This window comes from Pinus tabuliformis, chromosome 8 (assembly GCF_031772625.1).
Source record: "Pinus tabuliformis cultivar Carrire ecotype Pingquan chromosome 8, CPIR1, whole genome shotgun sequence".
Lineage (NCBI taxonomy): Eukaryota > Viridiplantae > Streptophyta > Pinopsida > Pinales > Pinaceae > Pinus > Pinus tabuliformis.
The window spans coordinates 2,049,529,105-2,049,555,348 of NC_142294.1; the positions used below are offsets into that span (position 1 = coordinate 2,049,529,105).

At 35.0% G+C, this 26,244-nt stretch overlaps 1 pseudogene; it reads right to left on the bottom strand.

Moving 5' to 3' along the window:
- Window positions 1-920: 920 nt before the first annotated feature.
- On the bottom strand, window positions 921-2,574 carry LOC149244689 (uncharacterized; annotated as a pseudogene).
- Window positions 2,575-26,244: the final 23,670 nt, after the last annotated feature.

A 26,244-nucleotide genomic window follows, 5' to 3' on the forward strand; every position in this document is an offset into this window, starting at 1 on the left:
AATATAACATATTATAAAACTTTCATTTATTCTATAAATGATTTAAAACCTAACGTATTATCACTTTTTCAATCCTGATTTAGAAATTTGTTTTTAAAATATTGACAAATGATTTTTTTAATAGTAAATAATTTTATATCTTTAAAATTGCTTGAATTTTAATCCCTTATCGTGATTCATAAGAAAAAACGAAATCAAATGTTATTCCTTTTGATTCATCAAAAACAAATCAAAATGGCTGAATTCCGGTTAAATAAATACACTCAAAGGAAAAATCAAAACAGTTGAATCTAATTTTAATCCTCGTTATTCATCACAATAAAACCAAAATTGTTGAATTCCGTTAAATACACTAAAAAATTGCTCATAACATCCGAAGAAAATCAAACCACTGAATTTCTAAAACACCATTTCTTCTGAAAGTGGCCCAGATAACCGCGTTTTAGATATGGTATCAATCTTGTTTGATGGAGAAATTTGAATGTAATTTAAATAAAGTTTTTGGAATATTTGGAAATTTGATCGACAGAAGCTAAGTTAAACAGTAATCCAAATCATTTCTATACATCAAATTTCCAAAATCTATAATCAAAACAAAAATGGCCATTTACAAACTTACCGGTCATTACAATTCATCGGGCAACTAACATTATGAATTCTGCGGGTCGATAACATTATGAATTCTGCGGGCCAACAACATTATGAATTCTGCGTCCTTTCCTGCAATCTATTCACAATGACCACCCTCCTGTCCTCAGGCTGGTTAATTAACTATATAACTGTGTTCTCAATTGTATAGATATCATAATACAAATAGCCAATCCAAAAAACCATGATAAGAAATGTAAATTGCATCAATACAACTTGAGTTGCGGATTATATACAACATATTTTTTAAAACTTGATGCTCCAATAACGAGGCAGAAAATAGCCAATCCAAAAATCATGATAGTGAATATAAATCTAATACCAAATATAGCAAGATCCAGCATTAATGTATACAAGAAAAGCAAAGAACTCAAAAATGGATTCAAATCTTCAAGCATTCAACAGTTTTAACAAACCCACACCCTAACTTACTATTCACTCAAATAAAGAAACAGTATCTACACAATTGGGTTCACTACAACAACGAGGTCTACAAAAAAGCTATACGGCTCCTGCAAGTCAGAAACCAACCTTATTCATTTTGCTTCCTCTCCAGCAATGCATCCATTATGGCATCTTTTCCATGTTCCTCCATTATTGTATTATCGCCTTGATCCTGTTTTCACCGTCTTGAAGATCAAGAACCCTACACAATAACATCATGGTGGCCTTTGGTGGCCATATTATTGTTATTCATCCTTTGTTTCTGAATGGTGGCAGAATATTGGGACGATATACCACCATGCAGATGTAAAGAAGACTGCACTTAGCCGGCCGTAGAATGCCAGACAGAACAACGTTACGATCATAGCAGTTGCAACCGCCCTGGCATCGTAAACCATGGCTGGCCTGGTTCTCCTGTAAAAGCTATCAGATCCCTGTGTTCTTGGAGGTCTGATGGGCCGATTGTCCATGGAAACAGCTCTGAATATTTTAGCTTTAGATTTATTTCGATGGGACGATTGTGTTTATCGTTGACTTTTTTAGGCTTCACAGCCCTCGGTGAAGCCGAAGCCAAGAACTCTATTGGATGAACAGAAGATCTCAGAGGGGTGCTGGGTGCAATTGCATTCACATTAAGCCCCGGTCTTGGGGTTAATTTCATCACCTTCTCTGTATCTTTCTTCTCTGCAGTTGCTTCAAGACTGAGTCCATTCTGATTAGGGTTAGGGTTCCCAGTATTTCTGAAAAGCAGTGAAGAGAACAAAAGCCCGCTCAAAATAAACTTCTTCATGCACTGCACACCACCTACAGCCATGGCTGCGGCCGCGGGAATAGCAGATCTTCTCGCCGACATCGCACTCAAACCAAAAACCCTAGAAATAAAAAACCATGGCATGACCAGGCAATGGCTCCTTTCATCCAGCATAGAAATTGAAATACCCTCAGACTCTCCATTAATATGATTCCCTTGAGCTTTTCTGCTCAATTCCCCGTCCTTCTCGCCATTATTATTCTCTACCAGTCTGAGATTTCCCCGGCCACCTTTTGTCTTCCCGATCGTCTCTCCGGCTCTCACCAGAAGCGGAGTCCATCCCTTCTTCGAATATGCGAATCTCACCATGGCCTCCGGCACACCGGTCTCCTTGGCAACGCATTTTCTTCTAGCAGAAAGCTCTGCATAGACGCGTTGGAACTTGTCAAGCCCTCTAGCGGAAAATGGATTCGACTTCTTTCCATTTCTCTGCCACGATCTCGGCTTGGGCAAGTCCGAGATTTCTTCTGCTTCGCCTTCCACTAATATCCTTCCGCACCGCATTAATCTCTTTCTCTGTGATATACACCTCAACAATTGATCCTACAACCAACAAAAACAGAAAAGCCCAAATCAAAAAAACATGAATTCAACTGTTCACAGCTTTAACCAGCCGCTGAAAACTTCATCAATCCACCATTTTCTTAACCCATTCTGACTGAAACTCCTCCACAAGAAATTGCTTATAACAGTCAACAATTGTGTCTGATAATCATGACAGCTCTGCCCTAAAATCTAATATCGTTTTCATAAATGATATACATGTCCGCATCAAGTTTGAATTGTTCCACAAACATAATCCCGTTTGTGACCAATTATGATAAGAAACCAACTCAAAGCCTGGACTTTCTAGAACAAACTTTACAAAGCCACAACTGGGTATCTTGTAAACGGCAAACTGCCAAAAATTTCCAAATCTTCTTACCCACTAACGAAATCTGTCACTAATTTATTTTAATATTTTATTATAGTCCTTCTAGATGGCTGCTTTGGATCGATATATTTATTTTTCTCATATATTACAATTTTAAACATTATTATTTTGGTGCTACAAAATTGACATATCTTATCTTTTAGATTCGATTCATATTTGTAATTACGAAGTATTTTCTCATAGAATAGAAACCATGGACTAAAACAAGCAGCTGTCGAAACCGTTTGCTAAAACACCACAAATGTGGATATTCAACGAAATATGATATTTTTACCACGAAATCTATTTACTTGGTAAATTACAATTGAATTGAAAAAATGCTGTAATGTAAAGTTATATTATGCTATGTAAAATTTTTGATTGAGTCAAATAAAAATAAATAAAAATTATATATTATAAATTAGTTTAAATCTATATATGTAATTTAAAAAAAAAAATCAAATTTTTAGAGATATAATTTTTTTTTCAAATTTTATACCAAAAAAATTCCAAAAAAATTAATTTCTCTTGATTCTTAATAAATATGAAATTAAAATAAATATAGATTAATATTAATACTCGTGATATTAATACTAAATGTAAATTAATATTTAATACGCTTAATATTAACATTATTTTTTAAACCTAGGAAATATAAAACTGTATTTTCTAAATTATCCATTATTAAAATGTTTTATTACACAATTATAATAAAACTTCAATCCCACTCAAAGCTTACTCTACTCCTAATAATAGTATATTACATTGTTGCAACCATGTTAGCTTTAATGCTTAAAGGTATGTATATTGACAAATACATCGGTTGATTATTGTAACTTTTTGACAATAATGTGTTGTCCCGTTGTGGCCATGTTCATCATGGCGTCAACGTCTCAATTTTTAGAATTATTGTGATTCTAGAACCCCTTGTCATTTCACGTCACTATTGTTTATTGGTATTTGGGTAAAGGGCGTTCTTTCAATATTTTGAAAAACAGGTTTATATGGTTTATATTTGTTTCGAGATTTGCACAACATTCGATTCGATTAAATTTAATTAAAAATGGTTGGACTGTAGACTGGATTTATTAAAAGGTATATAAACTATATATTTCAATTTCTTTTCAGCTGTATATCTTTTTATATTTAAAAATAATTAAAAAAATGTATTACCAAAATTATATCATTAAATTCAAATAAAATAATATAAACCTATTAATTTTCTCCAATTATAACTCTAATTAGCATCATACATGTGAACACGAACTTTACAAACGTGAAACTAGTAGTGATACAGCTTACTGTTTATTGAACCATGTGAACACGAACTTTAACAACGTGGATTACTCGTATTAACAAGTTGTAAAGTTTCTTTGTCGTACCTAACCCCGGATGGATTTATATGATAAGATGCTTGGTTCAAGTGATTTGACCAAGCATCGCCTATGGGTTATGTCGAGAATGTCAATAGTGGTATAGTTTGGAGGTGTGTTATCAAGTTACTAGCTATGTAAAATCAATGATTCAATGTTTGGAAAATGATTGAAAATGAATATATAAGTATTGAAATTGGATGAGAAGAAAATGTTTATTGTGATAAAAATGGGTTTTGGATATTTTTTGCTTTATGTTTTTAATGATGAGTGAAGGGTTTACCTGAAACGTGGAATCTTTCAACCATTTTTAATACAATTTTTCTAAATGTGTTTTTTTTCTCATCATGAATTACGATTATGGAAGTCTATATTTGAAAATTGAAATTAGATGATATAATAACATCCATAATTATTGGAAATAAATACTATGAATAAGTATTCTAATTAGATGTTATATATATTAAAATAAAGTAATTACTCATTAGACCCCATATATGAATAGATCTGATTGAAATTCTTCATCATAAAATGAGGGACATTATCTAGAACATCCACCAGTTTCCTCCCTTAGATCTAACCAAAAGGATGGTGAAGGTGGAAGAAGGAACACCTGAAAATTTCTTGAAGAATCTCAAGGGGAAAACTCCCATTCTCTGGATCGAGGGTTGGATCAAGGGTTGGATTGAGGGTTCGAAACTGGTTGGAAACCTAAAACAAAGCATCCAGAAAATCCATAGTAAAGCTGCACTTGTTCAAAGTATGTTATTCAAAGGAAAATTGCTACAAGATTCTATCAAGTTGAAGGAATATGGCATTGTGTGGGATTCCACCATTATCTCAACTATGAGGTTGCTAGGTGGAGCTGAGTTTTAGAAAATCTAATGTAATAGTTTAAGGAAGTTATTTGATCCAAAAACCCTATTGGATCGGGCTCTTTCAAGGACGTAGTGCAAGAGAAGACACACAATTCATCTAATCAAATTCAAAATAACCCAGGATCTTACATCGCTGAACAAATGGAACAAGCATAAGTTATGGCAATTAATTTAACACAAGTAAATGGTCTTTTTACTATCCTCTAAATTGAAGTTGTTATTTGCAGATTCAGTGGGTTCTTACTGAAATCAGAGGCTCTAAATTTATGGGTATTCACCACATGGACTCCCAACTATGATATTTACTTATGCTCCAAGGGATTCTTTGTTGTTCAATTTGATACACAAAAAAATATGGATTTTACTCTCAACTAGGGGTCATGGTTTTGGGGTAGATTAGGACCCTTTATAACTCCATGGTTTCCAGAGTTCAACGCTACAACAACATTGGTCTCAATAATGTTGGTATGTGTGGGACTACACAAACTCCTTCTTCCTTTCTGGCATTGTCAAGTCTTAGAGGACATTGGAAATACATTGGGAAAGTTCAAAAAGATGGATCTAGAAACAAATAAGAAAAATATTTTTACTTTTGGTAGAATTTGTGTAGAGATGGACATTAGCAAAGGTCTATTAGACCAAATTCACCTAAATCATAAAAACATTCTATGGACCTAAATATTATATTATGAAGACATAATATTCAGGTGGTGTATTTGCTTTAAAACAAGGCACCACAGGCTAAAAAAGTCCCAAAAACTAAAAAAGAGACTGTCCCAAAAAGGAAAAAGAGACAATCCCAGAAGCTAAAGGGATGGTAGGTTTCAGATCCACATCTTTTATAAGAAGAAGTAGAAGAAACGATGGAGAATCCTCCAAACATGGATGTACAAAATCAACAAGATACACAAGAGGACGGGGGAGCTAAGAATCAACATTGCACTAGAAGTCCCTCCAGGGAAGGCAATGAACTAGAATTGATCCAAACAATTGAGAAACAAACAGAAGGAATACATAACACATAGGGCACTGGTGGCACAAAGAGAACACAAGCCTCTGAGAGTTCACATTTAGATAAAGAAGTGCCCTTGTAGACTCGCAGTTACGAAATGGTAATTGGAATTGATGATCCCAATCCTAGGGGTTGAAAAAAGTTTAGAAGAAGAAAAATAAGAAGGAGAAGCTTAGTGCTTTTCTTCCACATGTAACTCTGGCAGTTTTATGTAATTTTTACTGTATTTTATTTTTTTACTATTTTGTAAGTTGAAAGGATTATATGACCAAATGCAATATGCATCTAATATAACTTCTATAAGCATACACACAATTGGTGTCTCTATAGAATGTAATTTTATTTCAATGAATAAAATTACGACTTTTTTTCTTCAAAAAAGATAATAATAATAACAATAAAAATAAAGTAATTAATGTTAATATTATTAATATATATGTTATTATTCCATGCCATAGCAGGTAATATAGAATTCTATTTTCCATCAACACTTGTAATAAAGATAATTGACTTTAAAAAATTTGTCGAATTCACCATAGTTTATTATAAAGTTATGTAAAATCAAATACTTATGATAATATTGTAAATAAAATAATTGATTTTTTTTTGTGAAATGAAATTTCAATTTTTCTATTGGTTTAGGGTTTGATGTGATAGGTGAAAAAAAAAATAATAAATGTTTTTATTTTGAAAAAAAAAAACAAGCCAAGTGGCCTGCAAAAAGTGTGTGACCATTTATGTGAAAAAACATATTCAAAAGTAATAATACAGAATAGAATAAGTGCCTTGTGTTTTGCAAGACCTAGAAATAAAATCATGGCAAAATGACATATTTATTTGAGACTATATGTGTTCGTAAAGGAAAACACCAACAAATTACATGGTAAAAATTCAATAATAATGAACACACCAACTCTAAAAAAAAAACAGCAAAGACATGTATTTATACATGAGGAGAGGTCTTGGGAGTATGCCATCTCCTACAATCTCTTAGTCATTTCCTATAATCTCTCAACAATCAATCCATAATCTCTGATCAATCATTTGACAAATCTCTCTACAAATTACTCCGTAATTTTGTCACTGAAAATAACGACTTACAATAACACTAACAGTTAACAAATGAATCAGTATTTCATTATTTCTCCCCCATAATGATATTGGAAAGATTCCAAGATCATATCTGAATTTGTCAAACTTCTCCTTAGATAGTTCTTTAGTGAATATATTAGCTACCTATTCATTTGTTCTGAAGTACTTGATCTCGATCACTCCTTGTTGAACCAAATCCAAAACAAAATGATACTAAATATCAATATGCTTGGTCTTCTTATGAAAAACCAAATTCTTGGCCATTTTAATAACATTTTGAGTATTAGATATCAACTAAGTGGGTTGCTCTTGCTACTCATGTATATCCTCTAGAATTTTTCTCAACCAAATTGCTTCACATGTTGTTTTCATTGTTGCATTATACTATACTTCTGCTTTGACAAGAGAAGAAACTATGAGTTACTTGTTAGTACTCCAAGAAAATGTTGTTGAACCCATGTTGAATGAATACCCTAAAGTTGATTTGTTTCCATCAATGCATCCAACCCAATCTAAATCTATATAACCAATCAACCTAAAATCTTTTGGAGATTTGTATACCAAACCATAACCAAATGTTCCATGCAGATGTCTTAAAATCCTCTTATCTTCCTTCCAATGAAATTCCTTGGGTTCTTCCATAAATCTTAATACCATATTAACTGCAAAGGAAATATCCAGTCAAGTTGTAGTTAAGTAGATTAAACTTCCAAAAAATTGATAATACAAAGTAACATCAATTGAATTGGAGTCATCATGTCCATATAATTTCAATGCAACTTCCAAAGTTGTCATTGGATTGCAACTCAACATTCTAAAATTCTTCAAAATGTCCCAAGTATACTTGGATCGTGAGATGAAAATACCATCTTCCTTCTTCCAAACTTCAATACCCAAGAAATATTGCAACTCGCCAATGTCTGTTATCTCAGACTCAACAATGATATGTGACTTAAATATTTGAAATAGTTCAACATTGTTCCCTATGTAAGTCAAATCATCTACATATAAGAAAATTATCATAATGTCCTATCCTAGCTAGAAATTATAGAGATTAGGCTTAGATAAACTTTTAACTAAGCCATGATCATGAAAATACTTATCAATTCTTGAATACCAGCTCTTGTTGCTTGCTTAAGACCATACAAGGCCTTCTTCAACTTATAAACGCAATCTTCTTTTCCTATTAGTTCAAAACCCTCAAGCTTCTTGTTGGTCAACGAACAACTCCCCTACATTTTTACCAAAATGATGAGGCCCCCCATTAGAAATTTTGAAAAATCTGCCCTTCTAATTACATTTGATTGATCAATGATTTCCCTCATCTTAATTATTTTGTTTTTAAGCTTCTTGGTTCTTCAAGGTTTGATTATGTTTTAAAACATATTAGGTTTTGATCTTTGGGGTTATTGTTTCACTTACTTGGTCTCAAATGGTTTCATACATCTTTTTCGATCAACTTTGCTTCTCCAAATGCTCTCCCATGATTCATCATTTGCTCGGTTTCGACAACTGGTTTCAAAATTCCTATCTCCTTAGATTGCTCTATTTGTTTTGAGAATGTGGTTTACCACCATATGAGTTTGTGTAGATATACATTTGTAAATAAGCCTTGATTAATTGGATTTAATGTGTATATTTATTTTTATTTTTTAAATATATATTGACCTCATAATATATCTATATCTATATATATATATATATTGATATATAACCCTTATTTCATATATATATGAATCTGAGACAACATAGGTACATGTATATATTATTATCAACTCAGCTAAACTATATATTAGGCATATTATATATAAACTACAACCTACATAACACAAAACACATAATAGATTTATTATTTGTTTGTACATACATAAAACCCATGTAGTATTTTGAATAAAATTATAAGATTAGTTTTTAAACCACCAAATTACAGGAGAACTATTAGACTATAAACCGCAAAGGAGGTTCAAGTTATGAAGAACTTATGTTATAAAGGGGCGAATGAAATTAACACAAATGTGAAGCACGTAGAGAGGTTTGAATGGGTGTATAATAAATATAAAATAAAATATTTGTGCGTTATTTAGAGTAATGGTTTACATGTTTGTTTTTGTGGGATATTATAAGAATGACGCCACATAAGTGAAAGGAGTGATACTCGCTTGCCAAAGAAAAATATTAGAAACAAGAAAAGCCTTTATTGGTATTTAAACTTAATACGGTTAATTTTTTACTGTTCAATGTTGTTACAATCACTTTAGTCCAATTCTTTCCTTTAGTTAGCAATCTTTCAACACAATTTAATCTTTCAATGATCAATAACAATCGTATATAGAAAAATAAATGCACTAGATAGTAGAAGACAATCAAGAGCAATAAGAGACACAAGTATTGGTCAAAGACTAGAGAAGAACCCCACAAGGGGGAAATGTTGGACAATTGACATTGTCTGGATGGCTAGTGGTTGTGAGTGTGTTGGCATTGATGTCACCCAGATTTGCATGGTGATTGGGAGTCCAGGAGGAATCCTATGGTAGTTGTAGGCTTCTAGTAGAGATCATCATAGTAGAAGGCTTATTGAAAATCCATAAAATGATGACTATGTTGATTTTTAGTCCAAGCTTAGGAGGAATCCTATGGTAGCTGTAAGCTTCTAGTAGAGAATCATCAAAGTAGCAGGCTTATTGGAAAAACCATAAAATGATGACTATGGTGATTGGGAGTTCAGGGGGAATTCCATGCTTTCTACAATTCTCTGCAGAGAATCATCATAGTAGCAAGCTTACTGAAGAAGCCATAAAATGATGATTATGGTGGTTGGGAGTTCAGGATTCCAAGCACAAGAAGAAGAGTCAAGGAGCAAAGAGTGGCAGGGATTTTTCATCCATTTTATAGGTATAATATGGGCTCAAAGTCTACATCAGACCCTCTCCATTGGAAATTGATGTGAAATATATTTCCAACGGTGTGTGGAAGTTTGAAAATGGCCTCCTAGATCAAAAGTTATGGTCTGCCGAAGTCAGGGTCTTAAAGAACTAAGTAGTCTGAAATATCGGAGGTCAGCAGAGAGGAAGGATGAATATCAGAGGTAAGAGAATATCGGAGCATCAAACGACTCTATATCGAAGATCAAAATATTAGAACATCAAAGTAGGTCATATTGGGATATCAAAAGTTGGAGGCCATAGGAACATTGGAGCTGGAGGATATTGGAATATCGGAAGGTTGAAGCCATCAGAACCTTAGAACTCCTTAAAATTTTAATTTTGAGAAGTTACAATATATGAAGATTTTGGTATTGTTAAAAGCGATGAGGGGTGCGTAGAAGGATTAACAAAGGTTTTCGTTGCAAAACCAAGGCTTGATGGGACCACTTCTCTCTCATCCGGTAGGGCACATGGTGGCAGCTGATCGGCTCTAAGAAGCTACAGTGGCAACTAACATTAGTATGATGTGGTAGTACAATGGACAAGTGGCATCTTGTCTTGGCATTTTCAGTGACCCAATGGAGAAAATTAGGGTGACACATGTCACCACACAAGAGATGACACGTGGAGAAATGATGAAAGCATCATGCCATCTCGGAGGTTAGTATATTGGAGGTTGAGGGCCTCGTAACTCCTATGAAAAAGGCACTTGAAAAGGTTACAATAAAAGGTGCTCCGATATTATCTGGCACATGGTCGTGTGGAGACCAAAGGAACTAAGGGATGAGCAGATGGAGCTAAAATGCAATCAGGACTTTGCAAAAGGTATGATATGGAGGGGCTATGATATAATGCTACAAGTGGTATACTAAGCCGGTAGTCAGAGCTTATGAGAAAGAAATCGAACAAGGGAGCTAAGCGCCAAGGGGCTAAAGGTATCAAAATTGAGTGATATTCTAAAGTTCCTCTTACATGATTTATGATATGGTGTGGCTCTGATATAACAGTAAAAAAAAATTAAAAGAATGGATGGGTTGACAACTAGAGTTTAAATTCAAATCTATGGGTTTCGTTTATTGAGACAGTAGGATCTGCAGAAAGCATTGAGATAAGGAAATGAGGTCAAAGATCCACAAGGAAGAACTAAAGAAATGAATAAATCAAGCATCTACTTCCTGTGCATGTCATGTAGAGTTAAACAAGGAACAAAGTGACCATTCCTGGGTACTTTCAAGCTCTATGGAGCAATGAATAAACATGGGAAGACATAGTAGAGTGTACAAGCTAACTGAGATTAAATTCTTAGTATGAAGGATTACATAGGGAGTCAGTGAAGAACTCGACATCCTATTCTTATGTTTAAATCCCATGACAGAATTCAACCATTAGATGCAATAGCAGGAGGAGGAGCCATACTAAGGTACACTCAGGCAATATGGAAACAAGAAGAAGAATCAGCATTGTGTAGTGTGCATCATAGGATCAAAACCATTGATTTCCATTGAGCAAAGTGGTGTGTAGAGTGTATTATTGATGTGCTGAGCAGCGAGAGGAGAGAGTGTGCTGTGAAACCAACAACGAGAGAAGAGTTGAACGATGTGTATCATAGAGTTAGTGTGAGTGACGGCAGAGGGCTAAGGATATGGTGTTCTGAGCAGAGGATAGAGTGTTGTTGTATGAGACCAAGGGAGTCTGTGGAACAATAGAGGATTGAAAGAAGAAGTTGTTTCTACAACCAACCAAATAGGTATTTTTCCATAATTATATCTTCCTTTGTTTCCAGTTTCAAAATTGTATGAAATAGTAGAAAAATGGAAAGAGAAGGTTGTAGCCTACATTCATAAGAGGTTGGTGCCTCTTGGAAACTTGGTGCTTGCTAACCTAAGGGGGTTGCTGCCTCTTGTGAGTGGGTGCTCACAAACAAACTGATGTAATAAAGTAGGTGCTTAATTTACACCATAGAAAACAACAAATTTTTAGTTTTTTCCCTCAGGTTTTCCACATGAAAACACCAGTTTCAATATGTGTGTGATGCTCAAGTGATAGATTGTATGAACATATGAATTCTTAAACTTGCTACACACTTTCTTTATGAATGGATGATGTAATAAGTAACAAACAATAGAAAATAAATATTAAGAAAAAATTAGTAAGAATCTCATTATCAATGATTCACCACCCCCCCTGCCTCTCAGTAATTCCTTATTCCAACAATTGGTATCAGAGCCGCATTCCTTTAGGAACAATCTAACTGCTGGAAGGTAGATCTATAAGGAATTATGTCTGGGCCAGAGAGTCAAGAGGATTACTCAAGCAGAATACCAGTCTTTGATGGGACGAGCTATTCCTTTTGGAAAATAAGGATGGAAGCGTATCTTATGTCCCTAGGAGTAGATGTTTGGAATTCAATAGAAAATAAATATTTAGAAAAAATTATTAAGAACCTCATTATCAATCATTCACCCCCTCCCTCTCAGTAATTCCTTATTCCAACAATTGGTATCAGAGCCACATTCCTTCAGGAACAGTCTAACCACTGGAAGGTAGACCTATAAGGAATTACGTCTGGGCCAGAGAGTCAAGAGGATTACTCAAGAAGAATACTAGTCTTTGATGGGACAAACTATTCCTTTTGGAAAGTAAGGATAGAAGCGTATCTTATGTCCCTAGGACTTGATGTTTGGAATTCAGTGTTAGCAGACTACAATGTCCCTGATATTCCTCTCGCTAATGAAGATAGTAAAAAAATGTATGGAAATAACGCTAAATCCAAGAATGCCATTCTATTTGGTCTTATTCAACAATAACTTGTAAAGGTTATGCATTGTAAGTATGGTAAGGAAGTGTAGGTAAATCTTAATCAGAGTCATGAAGGAGATGACAAAGTCAAGTAGGCAAAACTTCAAACCTTTCGAATGAGTTTTGAGAGCTTGAGAATGAGTGAAGATGAAAGCATATCAAAATATTTCCTCAAAGTTGATGAAGCAATCAATATGATTAGAGGACTTGGTGAAGAGTTCAAGGATGCAACTTTTTACCATATATTCAACAACTTATGTGATATGATAAAACACAAGATAAGAATTTACTCTAATCTTCAACAAAAACCAAAATTGATCGATGAAACGTCGACTATCTATATTACATTAACCAAAAGATCTTAGAATAAAATACAATTCTTGTTCATCCTGAACAATTCTTGCACTAGTACTGTTTATCTCTCTACTTCCTAGGATGACTCTGCCCAACACAGCCAATTTATTTGCCTTCTAGGCCCCTACTTCCTTGTGTAATCCCTAAGGGAATTAGTCTCTATTTAATGTGGAAATTCCCTCTCCATAACCGTGCAATCCAAACATAGGTCCTCAACTGATTGCATGCACCATCTGTATAACTCAAAAAATTATACAACTGATAGTACACTCTCCCTGAACTCTAATATCAACTGGGTCTTCCTCTGAACTGACATGCATGAGTTATTTATGAGTGAATATTTAGTTAACTGGTGTGGTGCTGGTGATGCACTGGTGTACTACTCGACTACTAGACCTCTACTAGTTCCTCCAACTATTAGAACTAGTTTAACTGACTATAACTTAGTTAGACTAAGTTATAGAATTTCAACTCCAAAGAACTCAACATGGGCCCTAAAATTTAGGGATCACTCTACATGCCTTTACATAGACTTCTAACTTGAATTTCCTAAGTCAATTAAGTCAATTTAACTTAATTAACTATTACAAGTTGCTATGTGAATAGAATTACAATTTAATTCAAGGACAAATTAAATTGGAATTTCTAGATGTTACTTTTAACATTTCTTTTTTCTATTTTCAACACTCCCTCTCAACAAGAAAGGAATTCAATTCTATTCCAATCCAGTCCCTTTGGAATGTTCTGCATGCAAAACTTATCTCTAGTGTTTTTGCTACTACAACTTCTAAAACTGAAAGAAAACATCCAACCTGAATTAGTATGATGCATCTGTCACTAGAGTCTCTCACTAGTACAAGCTTTACCTCTATCGATTGAAAACTCTACGCTTCTATTGACTCTACCTCTATGCCATCTATACTGCTGCCAACTTTGCTCTGCACTCTCCAGTATCTGACTGTTGCTAGCCTCTGCCACTATCACTCTCATATATGACTGCATCAACCACCACTGATCCATCTAGATACTATGTACTATGGGCTCTCATAGCAAGGTAATGATCCATGACATAAAACCTCTCAATGCACCCTACCAAAATTTCTACAACTCTTGGACTAATGTTCCATATCACCCCACCTCACACCTGGAGGTATGGCTGCATGTGCTCCCTCTGCCCACTTGGCTCTAAATTTCCTCCTATTGGAGGTCTCTTCATGAGTTGATGTCTCCACTTGATATCATCTCTGCTTCTCTAATTGTGGTTGGTTCACAACTTTCTGAGGTTTCTTCTGAGGCTGCTTCTTCTTTGCTTGAGTGGATCTCTCCTTCTGTAATTGTTTTTGCTCCACAACTTTTTGAGACTGATTCTGAGGCTTCTTCTGGCACTGCATGTTGAGAGGTAATTCGTGCTCCCTCTCAACAACCAAGTCTCTAACCTTTTCCTTGCTCCTCAAGGCTTTACTTGCATCTTTGACCTCGAGGGAATATAGGTTCTTGACTTGCACACCAATTTGTTTCACCCGTCCCATGGCGATGTGTATAAGGAAAAAATTTCCCTTACTAAATATCACATCATAGCCATGGTCTTCCAATACCACGATGGAAACAATATTCTTCTTTAGTCTTGGAACATACATCATATCTGTGATTCTGAAAGGGGAGTCAAACTCCCTCCGAAAGGTAACTGTACCAATCTCGATAGTGCTATACCTCTCGACGTCTCCAAACTCTATGTTCTTCTTGAGGTCTTTCTCCTCAAAGTCACTAAAGAGATCTCTATTCCATGTCATATGGAATGAGGCACCGCTGTCGAGGTAGCACATGTTTCCCATTACAGTGTCATCCATGCATGCAATGAGAGTGAAGTCAAGTTTGAATTGTGAAGCTAGAGCTTCACCTGCTACAACTATTGCATGATCCTTCTTGCTTTCTTTCTTTTGTGGGAAATTCGTGGCATAGTGCCCATGCTAGTGATAGTGAAAACGCTTGAATTTCGACAAGTCCTTATTATTGCCACCCTCCTTGCCTTGGGACTTCTTTCCCTTGGATTTCTTTCCTTTTCTAACTAATGCAAATTCCTCTTCCACTTATTTGGAAAAGGTCCCATCTCTGGTGTTCTGATGAAACTCTCCTTGTACCAAACCTGACCACAGAAGTTCCCAATCTGATAGCTTCTCCCTCCCATTAACAAAGTCCTCATAATTGTGCTAGCTCTTGGGATGTCCTAGAAGAGCTAGGCTCACCATATCGTCCTTAGCAACAATAATCCTAACACTTCCAAGCTCATCCTCACAATGGGTGAATTTGGTCAAGTAATTCAGAATTGAGTCGCCCTTCTCCATCTTGATCTTTCGAGTTTTTTCCTTTAGTGGAAACTTCCTATGGTCACTACTATTTTGAAAAAGGTCTATCAATGCCTTCCACATTGACTACAAAGTATCCTTACCGTGGAGACTCGAGACAATGTGGTCTTGAATTCCTTCAAGGATAATTCTTTTCGCTTTTACCACACACTTTATCCATTCAACTAGATCTTTAGTGTCCGATGTTGGAGGCTTAGGAATGTCATGATCTATGAATTCCTTAAGGCCATTGTCTTCTAACAATTCCTCCATCTTGTCCTTCCAAGCTATGTAATTCGAGTTTCCATCCAAGGCATAATCAAGTCGCAGACCGTAGAATGACATATTGTTGCTCTGAAGTATGAGCTTGAAAACTCAATTTTGACCTACACAACAAACTCGAATTCTCCTCTCCTATACTGTTTTCAGCTCCGATACCATGTATAATTTTATTGTAGATTCAATAGCTTATGTGATATGCTAAAACACAAGATAAGAATCTACCCTACTCTTCATCGAAAACCAAAATTGATCGATGAAAACAATAAGCACAAAAGGAAGGATTTCAATCGCACATAACACAATATTTCTCTGGGGAAAGAAACTGCAAGAAACCCCAACTATCTATATTACATTAACCAAAAGATCTGAGAATAAAATACAATTCTTTTTCATCCTAAACAATTCCTGCACTAGTACAATCTATCTCTTTTCTTCCTAAGCTCCCTCTCACAACCATTTAGCCAATTTACTAGCCTTCCAATCCCCTACTTCCTATCACAATCCCTAAGGAAATTAGCCTCTAGTTAATGTGTAAATTCCCTTTCCATAACTGTGCAATCCAAGCATAGGTCCTCAACTGATTACATGCACCATCTGTACAACTCGGAAGATTATACAGCTAATAGTACACTATACCTGAAATCTAATATCAACTGGGTCTTCCTATGAACCGGCATGCATGAGTTATTTATGAGTGAATATTCAGTTAACTGGTGTGGTACTAGTGATGCACTAGTGCACTACTCCACTACTAGACCTCTACTAGTTCCTCCAACAGTTAGAACTAGTTTAATTGACTATAACTCATTTAGACTGAGTTATCTAATTACAACTCAAGAGAATTCAACTAGTGCCCCTAAAATTTAGGGATCACTCTACATGAGTCTACATAGACATCCAACTCAAATTTCCTAAGTCAATTAAGTCAATTTAACTTAATTAACTATTACAAGTTGCTATGAGAATAAAATTGCAATTTAATTCAAGGAAAAGTTAAATTGGAATTTCTAGATGTTATTTTTAACATTTATTGTTGCTATTTTCAACACTCCCTCTCAACAAGAAATGAATTCAATCCTATCCTAATCTAATACCTCTGTAATGTTCTGGATGCAACACTTATCTCTAGTGTTGTTGCTACCGCATATTTTGAAACTATATAAAAATAAATAAATAAATAATAAAATAAAAAATAATCCTGAATCAATATGATGCATCTTTCACTAGAGTCTTTGACTACTACAAGCATTTCCTCTATCTCTGTGCCATCTGCCCTACTGTCAAATCTACTCTGCTTTCTCCAGTATCTAATTGTTGCTAGCCTCTGCATTGTCACTCTCATATATGACTGCATCAACCGCCACTGATCCATCTTGCTACTATGTATTGTCGACTCCCGTAGCAAGGTAATGATCCATGAGACAAAACCTCTCAATGTACCCTACCAAAATTTCTGTAACTCTTGGACTGAGGTTTCATATCACCCCACCTCACACTTGGAGGTATGGCTACATGTGCTCCCTCTACCCACTTGGCTCGAAATTTCCTCCTACTGGAGGCCTCTGCTTCAGTGGATGTCTCCACTTGGTCTCCTCTCTGCTTAACTAATTGTGGTTTCTCCATAACATTCTAAGGATGCTTCTGAGGCTACTTCTAAGGCTGCTTCTTCTGTACTTGAGTGGATCTCTCCACTCGGTCTCCTCTCTGCTTCTCTAATTGTGGCTTCTCCACAACTTTTTGAGACTACTTCTGAAGCTTCTTCTAGAGTTGCATGTTGAGAGGTAATTGGTTCTCCCTCTCAACGACCAAGTCTCTAACCTTTGCCTTGCTCCTTAAGGCTTTGCATGCATCTTTGACCTCTAGAGAATCTAGGTTCTTGAATCGCACACCAATATGTTTCACTTGTTCCATGATGATGTGTCTAAGGAAAACATTTCCCTTACTAAAAATCACATCATAGTCAGGATCTTCCAATATTGCGATGGAAACAATATTCTTCTTTTGTCCTGGAACATACATCACATCTGTGATTCTGAAAGGTGAGCTAGACTCCCTATGAAAGGTAATTGTACCAATCTTGGTAACGTTATACCTCACGTCATCTCCCAACTCTATGTTCTGCTTGGGTTCCTTCTCCTTAAAGTCACTAAAGATATTTCTATTCCCCTTCATATGGAACGAGGCACTGCTGTCGAGATACCACATGCTTCCAATTACAGTGCTAGCCATGCATGCAATGATAGTGAAATCAAGGTAAAATTTTTAAGTTATAGCTTCACCTATTGCAGCTACTGCAAGCTGCTTCTTACTTGCTTTCTTCTGTGGGAAACTCGTGGCATAGTTCCCATGCTCGTGACAGTGAAAACACTTGACTTTCGACAAGTCCTTCTTTTTGCTACCCTCTTTGCCTTGGGAGTTCTTTCCCTTGGAATTCTTTCCTTTGCTGACTAATGCAAAGTCCTCTTCCACATCTTTCAAATATGCCCCATCTCTAGTGTTCCGATGAAACTCTTCTTGTACCAAATCCCACCACAGTCGTTCTTAATCTGGTAGCTTCTCCCTCCCATTAATCAACTACTAGTAACTATGCCAGCTCTTTGGAAGTCTTAGAAGAGCTAGGCTCACCATATCTTCCTTGGAAATAGTAATCCTAACACTTCCAAGCTCATCCTGACAATGGGTAAATTTGGTCAAGTAATTCGGAATTGAGTCACCCTTCTCCATCTTGATCTTTCTGAGTTTTTCCTTCAGTTCCAACTTTTTATGGTCACTGCTATTTTGAAATAGGTCCATCAATGCCTTCTGCATTGAGTATGGAGTATCCTTACAGTGGAGACTTGAGAAAATGTGGTCTCTAACTTCTTCCAAGATAATTCTTCTCTCTTTTACCACACACTTTCTCCATTCAACCAAATCTTTAACATTCAATGCTAGAGGCTTAGAAATGTCAAGATCTATGAATTCCTTGAGGGCATTGTCTTCCAACACTTCCTCCATCTCATCTTTCCAAGCTATGTAATTCGAGTTTCCCTCCAAGGCATACTTAGGTCACAAACCGTAGAATGACATATTGCTTCTCTGAAGTATGAACTTGCAAATTTGATTTTCACCTGCACAACAAAATCAAATTCTGCTCTTCATACTTTCTTAATCTCTGATACCATGCAGATTTTTACTGTAGATTCAACAACTTATGTGATATGCTAAAACACAATACAAGATTCTACTCTACTATTTAGCCGAAACCAAAATTAATCAATGAAAACAATAAGAAGAAAAGGAAGAATATCAATCGCACATAACACAATATTTCTCTAGGGAAAGCAATTGCTAAAAACCCCGACTATATATATTGCATTAACGAAAAGTTCTGAGAAGAAAATATAGTGCTTGTTCATCCTGAACAATTCCTGCACTAGTACAATCTATCTCTTTGCTTCCTAGGTTGACTCTTGCCAACACTTATCCAATTTACTAGCCTTCCCATCCCCTACTTCCTTGCGCAATCCCTAAGGTAATTAGACTCTATTTAATGTGGAAATTCCCTTTCCATAATTGTGCAATCCAAACATAGGTCCTCAACTGATTGCATGCACCATCTGTACATCTCGGAAAATTATACAACTGATAGTACACTATCCCTGAACTCTAATCTTAGTTGGGTCTTCCTCTAAACTAACATGCATGAGATATTTATGAGTGAATCTTCAGTTAACTGGTGTGGTACTGGTGATGCACTAGTGCACTACTCCACTACTAGAACTTTGCTAGTTCCTCCAACTTTTAGAACTAGTTTAACTGACTATAACTTAGTTAGACTGATTTATTTAATTACAACTCCAAAGAACTCAACCTGAGCCCCTAAAATATAGGGATCACTCTACATAAGCCTAGATAAATGTCCAACTCGAATTTCCTAAGTCAATTTAACTTAATTAACTATTACAAGTTGCTATGAGAATAGAATTACAATTTAATTCAAGGACAAATTAAATTGGAATTTATAGATGTTGTTTTTAACATTTCTTGTTGCTATTTTCAACATAGGAAGATGTGATTGTTCAGAAAATATTAAGATCTTTTCCCATGAGATTTAATGCCAAAGTCTCAATTATTGAAGAAATGGCTAATATAATGGATCTCAGGATGGACCAGCTGCTTGGTACTCTCACAACCTATGAGATGAGAGTAGGAAGAGAGAAGTATGAACCTAAGGAAGTAATATTCAAAGTATCCAAAAAGGCCAAGCAGCACAAAGATCATAAAGACTGCTCTAGTTGTGAATATGATAAGGAGTTGGATCAATTAGCCAAGAAACTAAAGCGTGGCTCTAGAAAATATAAAGGGAAGTTGCCCTTTAAATGTTTTGACTATGGAAGAGTTGGACATTTTTGTGCTGCAAATTGGCATATCGTATCTTTAGATTCAAATTTGTAATTAGGAAGTATTTTTTTATAGAATAGAAATGGTGGACTAAAACAAGTAGCTGTCAAAACTGTTTCCTAAAACACCATACATGTGGATATTCAATGAAGTATGATACTTTTATCAAGAAACCTATTTACATATTAAATTATATATAATTGTGTGTAGAGGCCCTCTCCATTTCGTATATTCAATAAAATATGATATTTTTATCAGGGAATCTATTTACATATTAAATTATATATAATAGTGTGGAGAGACCCTCTCCATTCCATATCGAAGAATCGTGGTAGAAGAAATGTTGTAATAATAATATTATGTAAAAATTTTGATTGAGTCAAATAAAATAAAAATCATATATTTATTTTAAATTAGTTTAGATTTATTTTAATATTTAATTTATCAAATTTCACAAAAAAAATAAAATTAAATTTCTAAAAATATAATTTTTTTCTCAAATTTTATAGCAAAAAATATTCACAAAAAATTTAATCTCTTAACTCTTAATAAATATGAAATTAAAATAAATATAAATTAATATTTAATACCCATAATATTAACATTATTTTTTTTAAGCATATGAAAGATAAACCTGTATTTTGTATTATCCATTATTAAAATGTTTTATTACACAATTATAATTAAACTTCAATCCCACTAAAAGCTTGCTCTACTCCTAATAATAGTATATTATATTTTTACAACCATGTTAGCTTTAATGCTTAAAGGTATATATATTGACAAATACATATGTTGATTATTGTAATTTTTTGACAATAATGTGCTGTCCCGTTATGCCCACATTCATCATGGGGTCAACGTCTCAATTTTTAGAATTATTGTGATTCTAGAACCCCTTGTCATTTCACGTCACCATTTTTTATTGATATTTGGGTAAAGGGTGTTATTTCAATATTTTGAAAAAATGGTTTATATGGTTTATATTTGTTTCGAGATTTGCACAACATTCTATCCGATTAAAATTTAATTAAAAATGGTTGGACTGTGACTGGATTTATTAAAGGTGTATAAACTATATATTTCATTTTCTTTTCCGGTATATATCTTTTTCTATATTTAAAAATAATTTAAAAAATGAATTACCAAAATTATATCATTAAATTCAAATAAAATAACATAAACCAATTAGTTTTATGCAATTATAACTCTAATGAGCATCATACATGTGAACACGAACGTTAACACCGTGCATTACTCGTATTAACAAGTTGTAATGTTTCTAAAGTTTCTATGTCGTTACCGAACCCCGGATTTATATGATTAGATGCTTGGTTAAAGTAATTTGACCAAGCATTGCCTATGGGTTATGTCGAGAATGTCACTAGTGGTATAGTTTCGAGGTGTGTTATCAAGTTACTAGCTATGTAAAATCAATCAATTACTCAATGTTTGGATAATTATTGAAAATAAATATACAAGTATTGAAATTAGATGAGAAGAAAATGTTTTTAAGAGAAACTGTGTTAAAAATGGTTGGAACGTTTAATGTTTTGGATGGCTATTTTTTGCTTTATGTTTTTGATGATGGATGAAGCCGGAACGTTGAATTTTTCAATAATTTTTAACATAATTTTTTCAGAAGCGTTTTCTTTTCATCATGAATTACAATTGTCGAAGTTTGCATTCGAAAATTGCAATTAGATGTTATAATAATATAGATGATTATTGGAAATAAATATAGTTGTTTTCCTCTAGCTGTTAGGTTGACTTATCTTCTTATTTAGTCTTCTCCTGAGATTTGTCTCTTCATCTTGTCTTGAAGATGAACCACACTGGCTGGTTTGAAACGTGTCGACCAAATATTTTCAATGTAATTTTTTCATAAAATTTTCATGAATTAACATGTTATATATATTAAAATAAAGTAATTTCTCCTTAGACTCTAGATATGAATAGATATGATTGAAATTCTTGATCATAAAATGAGGGACATTATCTAGAACATCCACCAGTTTCCTCCCTTAGATCTAACCAAGCGGATGGTGAAGGTGGAAGAGGGAACACTTCAAATTTTCTTAAAGAATCTCAAGGGGGAACTTCCATTCTCTGGACCAGGGGTTCGAAACTGGTTAGAATCCTAAAATAAAGCATCAAGAAAATCCTTAGTAAAGTTGCACTTGCTCAAAGTCTATTATTCGAGGGAAAATTGCTACAAGATTCTTTCAAGTTGAAGGAATATGGCATTGTGTGAGATTCCACCATTATCTCAAATATGAGGTTGCTAGGTGGAGCTTAGAGTTCTAGAAACCCTAATGGAATAGTCTCATATAAGGAAGTTGTTTGATCCAAAAAACCTAATAGATCAGACTCTTTCAAGGACGCAGTGCAAGGGAAGAGACACAATTCATATGATCAAATTCAAAATAACTCAGGACCTTACATCGTTGAACCAATGGAACAAGCAGAAGCTATGGAAATTAATTTACAATAGATAAATGGTCTTTTTACTATCCTCTAAACTAGAGTTGCTATTTGTAGACTCAATGGGTTCTAACCCAAATCAGAGGCTCTAAATTGGAGGGTATTCACCACATGGACTCCCAAGTATGATATTTCCTTATGCTCCAAGGGATTCTTTGTTATTCAATTTGATACAAAAAGGATAAGGATTTTACTCTCAATGGGGGCCCATGGTTTTGGTGTAGAGTAGGACTCTTCATAAATCCATGGTTTCCAGAGTTTGATGCTACAACAATGGTGGTCTCAACAATGTTGGTATGTGTGAGACTACACAATCTCCCTCTTCCTTTTCTAAACCATCAAGTCTTAGAGGACATTGGAAATATATTGGGAAAGTTCAAAATGATGGATCTAGAAAGAAATAAGAAAGATACTTGTAGTTTTTGTAGAATTTGTGTAGAGATAGACATTAGCAAAGGTCTACTAGACCACATTCACTTGACTCGTAAAAAATTTCAGTGGACCTAAATATTGGATTATGGAAACATAACATTCAGGTGTGTATTTACTTTAAAACAAGACACTTGCAAAACACATGTCCGTGGGCTAAAAAAGCCCCCAAAAGTAACAAGAGACTGTCACAAAAAGGAAAAAGAGACAACCCCAAAATCCAAATGGATAGTAGGTTTCAAATCCACTTCTTTTAGAAGAATACAAAGAGGAAGAAACAATGGAGAATCCTCCAAACATGGATTTACAAAATAAACAAGATACACAGGAGGATGGGGGAGTTGAGAATCAACATGGCACTGGAAGTCCCTCCAAGGAAGGAACTGAACTATAATTGATCCAAGCACTAGAGAAAAAACAAAAGGAATGCATAGCACATAGGGCACAGGTGGGTCAAAGATAACACATGCCTATGGGAGTTTAAATTCAAATAAATAAGTGCCCTTGTAGACTGTCGGTTAAGAAATGTTAATTGTAATTGATGATCCCAATCCTAGGGGTTGGAAAAAAGTTTAGGAGAAGAAAAATATGAAGGAGAAACTTAGTGATTTTTTTCCACATGTAACTTTGGGAGTTTTATGTAATTTTTACTGTATTTTCTCTTTTTACTGTTTCATGAGATGAAAGGCTTATACGACCAAATGCAACATGCATCTAATATAACTTCTATAAGCATACACACCGTTAGTGTGTCTACAGAATGCAATTTTATTTCAATGAATAAAATTATGACTTTTTTTTTCTCTCGAACAATAAAATAAAATAAAATAAAGTAATTAATGTTAATATTTATTAATATATGTTGTTGCAATATAGAGAATTTAATGCAAATGACTTAGGGTTTGGATGCATGTAGAATACTGATAAACCCTGAGGGCTCTGCTTGGCGACGCATGGCCTACTGCTGACAGAGGTGATGCAAGCCCCAGGGGGGAGATCTTCTCCTACCGTAATGTAACATCCAATGAATCAAGTGGGAAAATTGATACCAATCTAGCCCCACTGAATTCGTTAACCCTAACAATGGTCCTATCCTTGGATCTCGATGGCAGGCAAGAAGTCAGGGGCAATGTCAAACATGTACAATGGAGAAACCCTGCTTTGTAATCCGACTGAACAAATTGGAAAAATACCATAGCTATATGAAGGACCATGCAATGATATGAAAATTCATCAGAGTTTGGCTAATAGAGAAGGATCTGATAAAATGGATACAACAAAAGTGGTAGCCAAAAGGTCATGTAGAACTTAAACTAGGAGCCATAGGATTCTTTACGGTAATATTCTCAAACACACAAGATAAGGAAAGGGTTTTCTAAAATGATCCATATTTTTACCATAATTCAGGGTTATTCATGAGATACTAGGAGGAATGCTATAACCCAAATAAGGAGAAATTTAAGGCAGCCCTTGTTTGGGTCTGACTCCTCAGCCTCCCAATGGATTTCTGGGATCCGGAAATACTAGAAGGCATTGGTAACTCAATAGGCAGATTTTTGAAAATAGATAAATCCACACATAAGGGAAGATACACCTCCTATGCCCGAATATGTGTCTATATGAATATCTCGGAGCCCATCCCTGACTCGGTGGAACTGGAGTACCAAGAAGAGATATGGCAACAAACCCTAGATTATGAGCACATCTCGTTTCGGTGTCACAGATGCCATGAGTATGGTCAAATCTACAAATCATATCCGATGAACCAGGAGGGCCCGATAGATTTAAAGGAGGATTAGGATAAGAACCCCCCACAAGAAGAAAATTAGTGTTTCAAAGAGGTCACACGTAAAAGGAAGAACATGAAAACATAGCAAAACTCAAGATCCCACAACCAGAATCAAAGGGTAAACAAGACTAGATATGAGGTGTTGTAAGAGGAAGTGGAAACCTCAAATGAGAATGATCCAACGGAGAATCAGGACAGAGACAAGGGAAGAAATTTGGCTAAATCTATGACCAACCCAAAGAGAAAATCCTAAAGAGACTTTACAAAAAAAGAAGTGTCGGAACCAATAGATATGACTGCAATGGAAGTCAACATAGCAAGGGAATATTTGAGCACAGAGGAAATAGTTCTAAAAAGAATCCTAAATGAATGGAGACACCTCGATGAAAGATTCATTCCATAGGATCAAAAGAAATTGTATAAAGAATCATCCCAGCAATACATGGCTAACCAAGAATAGAGGCAAGGAGATATAGCGGAACAACTAGGCATGCAACAAGATAACTCATAGGAACAACACAGTCGAAGCAAATGAGGGAAGAAAAGGGGATGGATAAATATGAAAGAGTCAATACAAATAATGGGAGAGATGTTGGTAAACACGGGAAGGGTAATACCTCTCTCAGAGGTATTCCAAAAACTCAACAAAGTTACCCAATTATAGTTATCTCATGGAACGTGAGAGGCATTTTTAGGGTAAGTTCCTGAAATAGAACACCAAAGGACACCACTCACAAAGAGATCATAGATCAATACACCAGTATTCTTAACGTGGATGAAACCCTCAAAGAGGGAAACATTCCACTGCCTGAGCCAACGCGGCCACTTCATGCAATTTATTAATGTAAAAGAAAGAAAATTTACATAATCTTCTCTCATGAATGGTCACCTTACAAATTACCCTCCATGCTCTAGAAATAAAGATCATGGACTAATCGGGTGTTAAGCCATGGATCAAGTGCTGGTAATACTGAGGAGAGAATGAACCGTCAGATCACTTCATGTCTAGAACATATCGTGACCATTGGATTGTAAGTTACAAATTCACATATTAAAGAAACACACTTTACCTAACTCTACACTAGACCAAGTTATACTTAACTATTTCCTATGTGTCGGAATATCCTAACATCCCCCCTTAAGAACAACTTGGGATAGGATTGAAGGATGTACAAATATGACACAATAGGAGAAGGAATGAGGCATTAGAACCTATCCCTCCTAGTGACAACTTCCTGAACTCCAACCATAAATCGAAGTTTAGTAAACTTTTCCTCTATGAGAGCC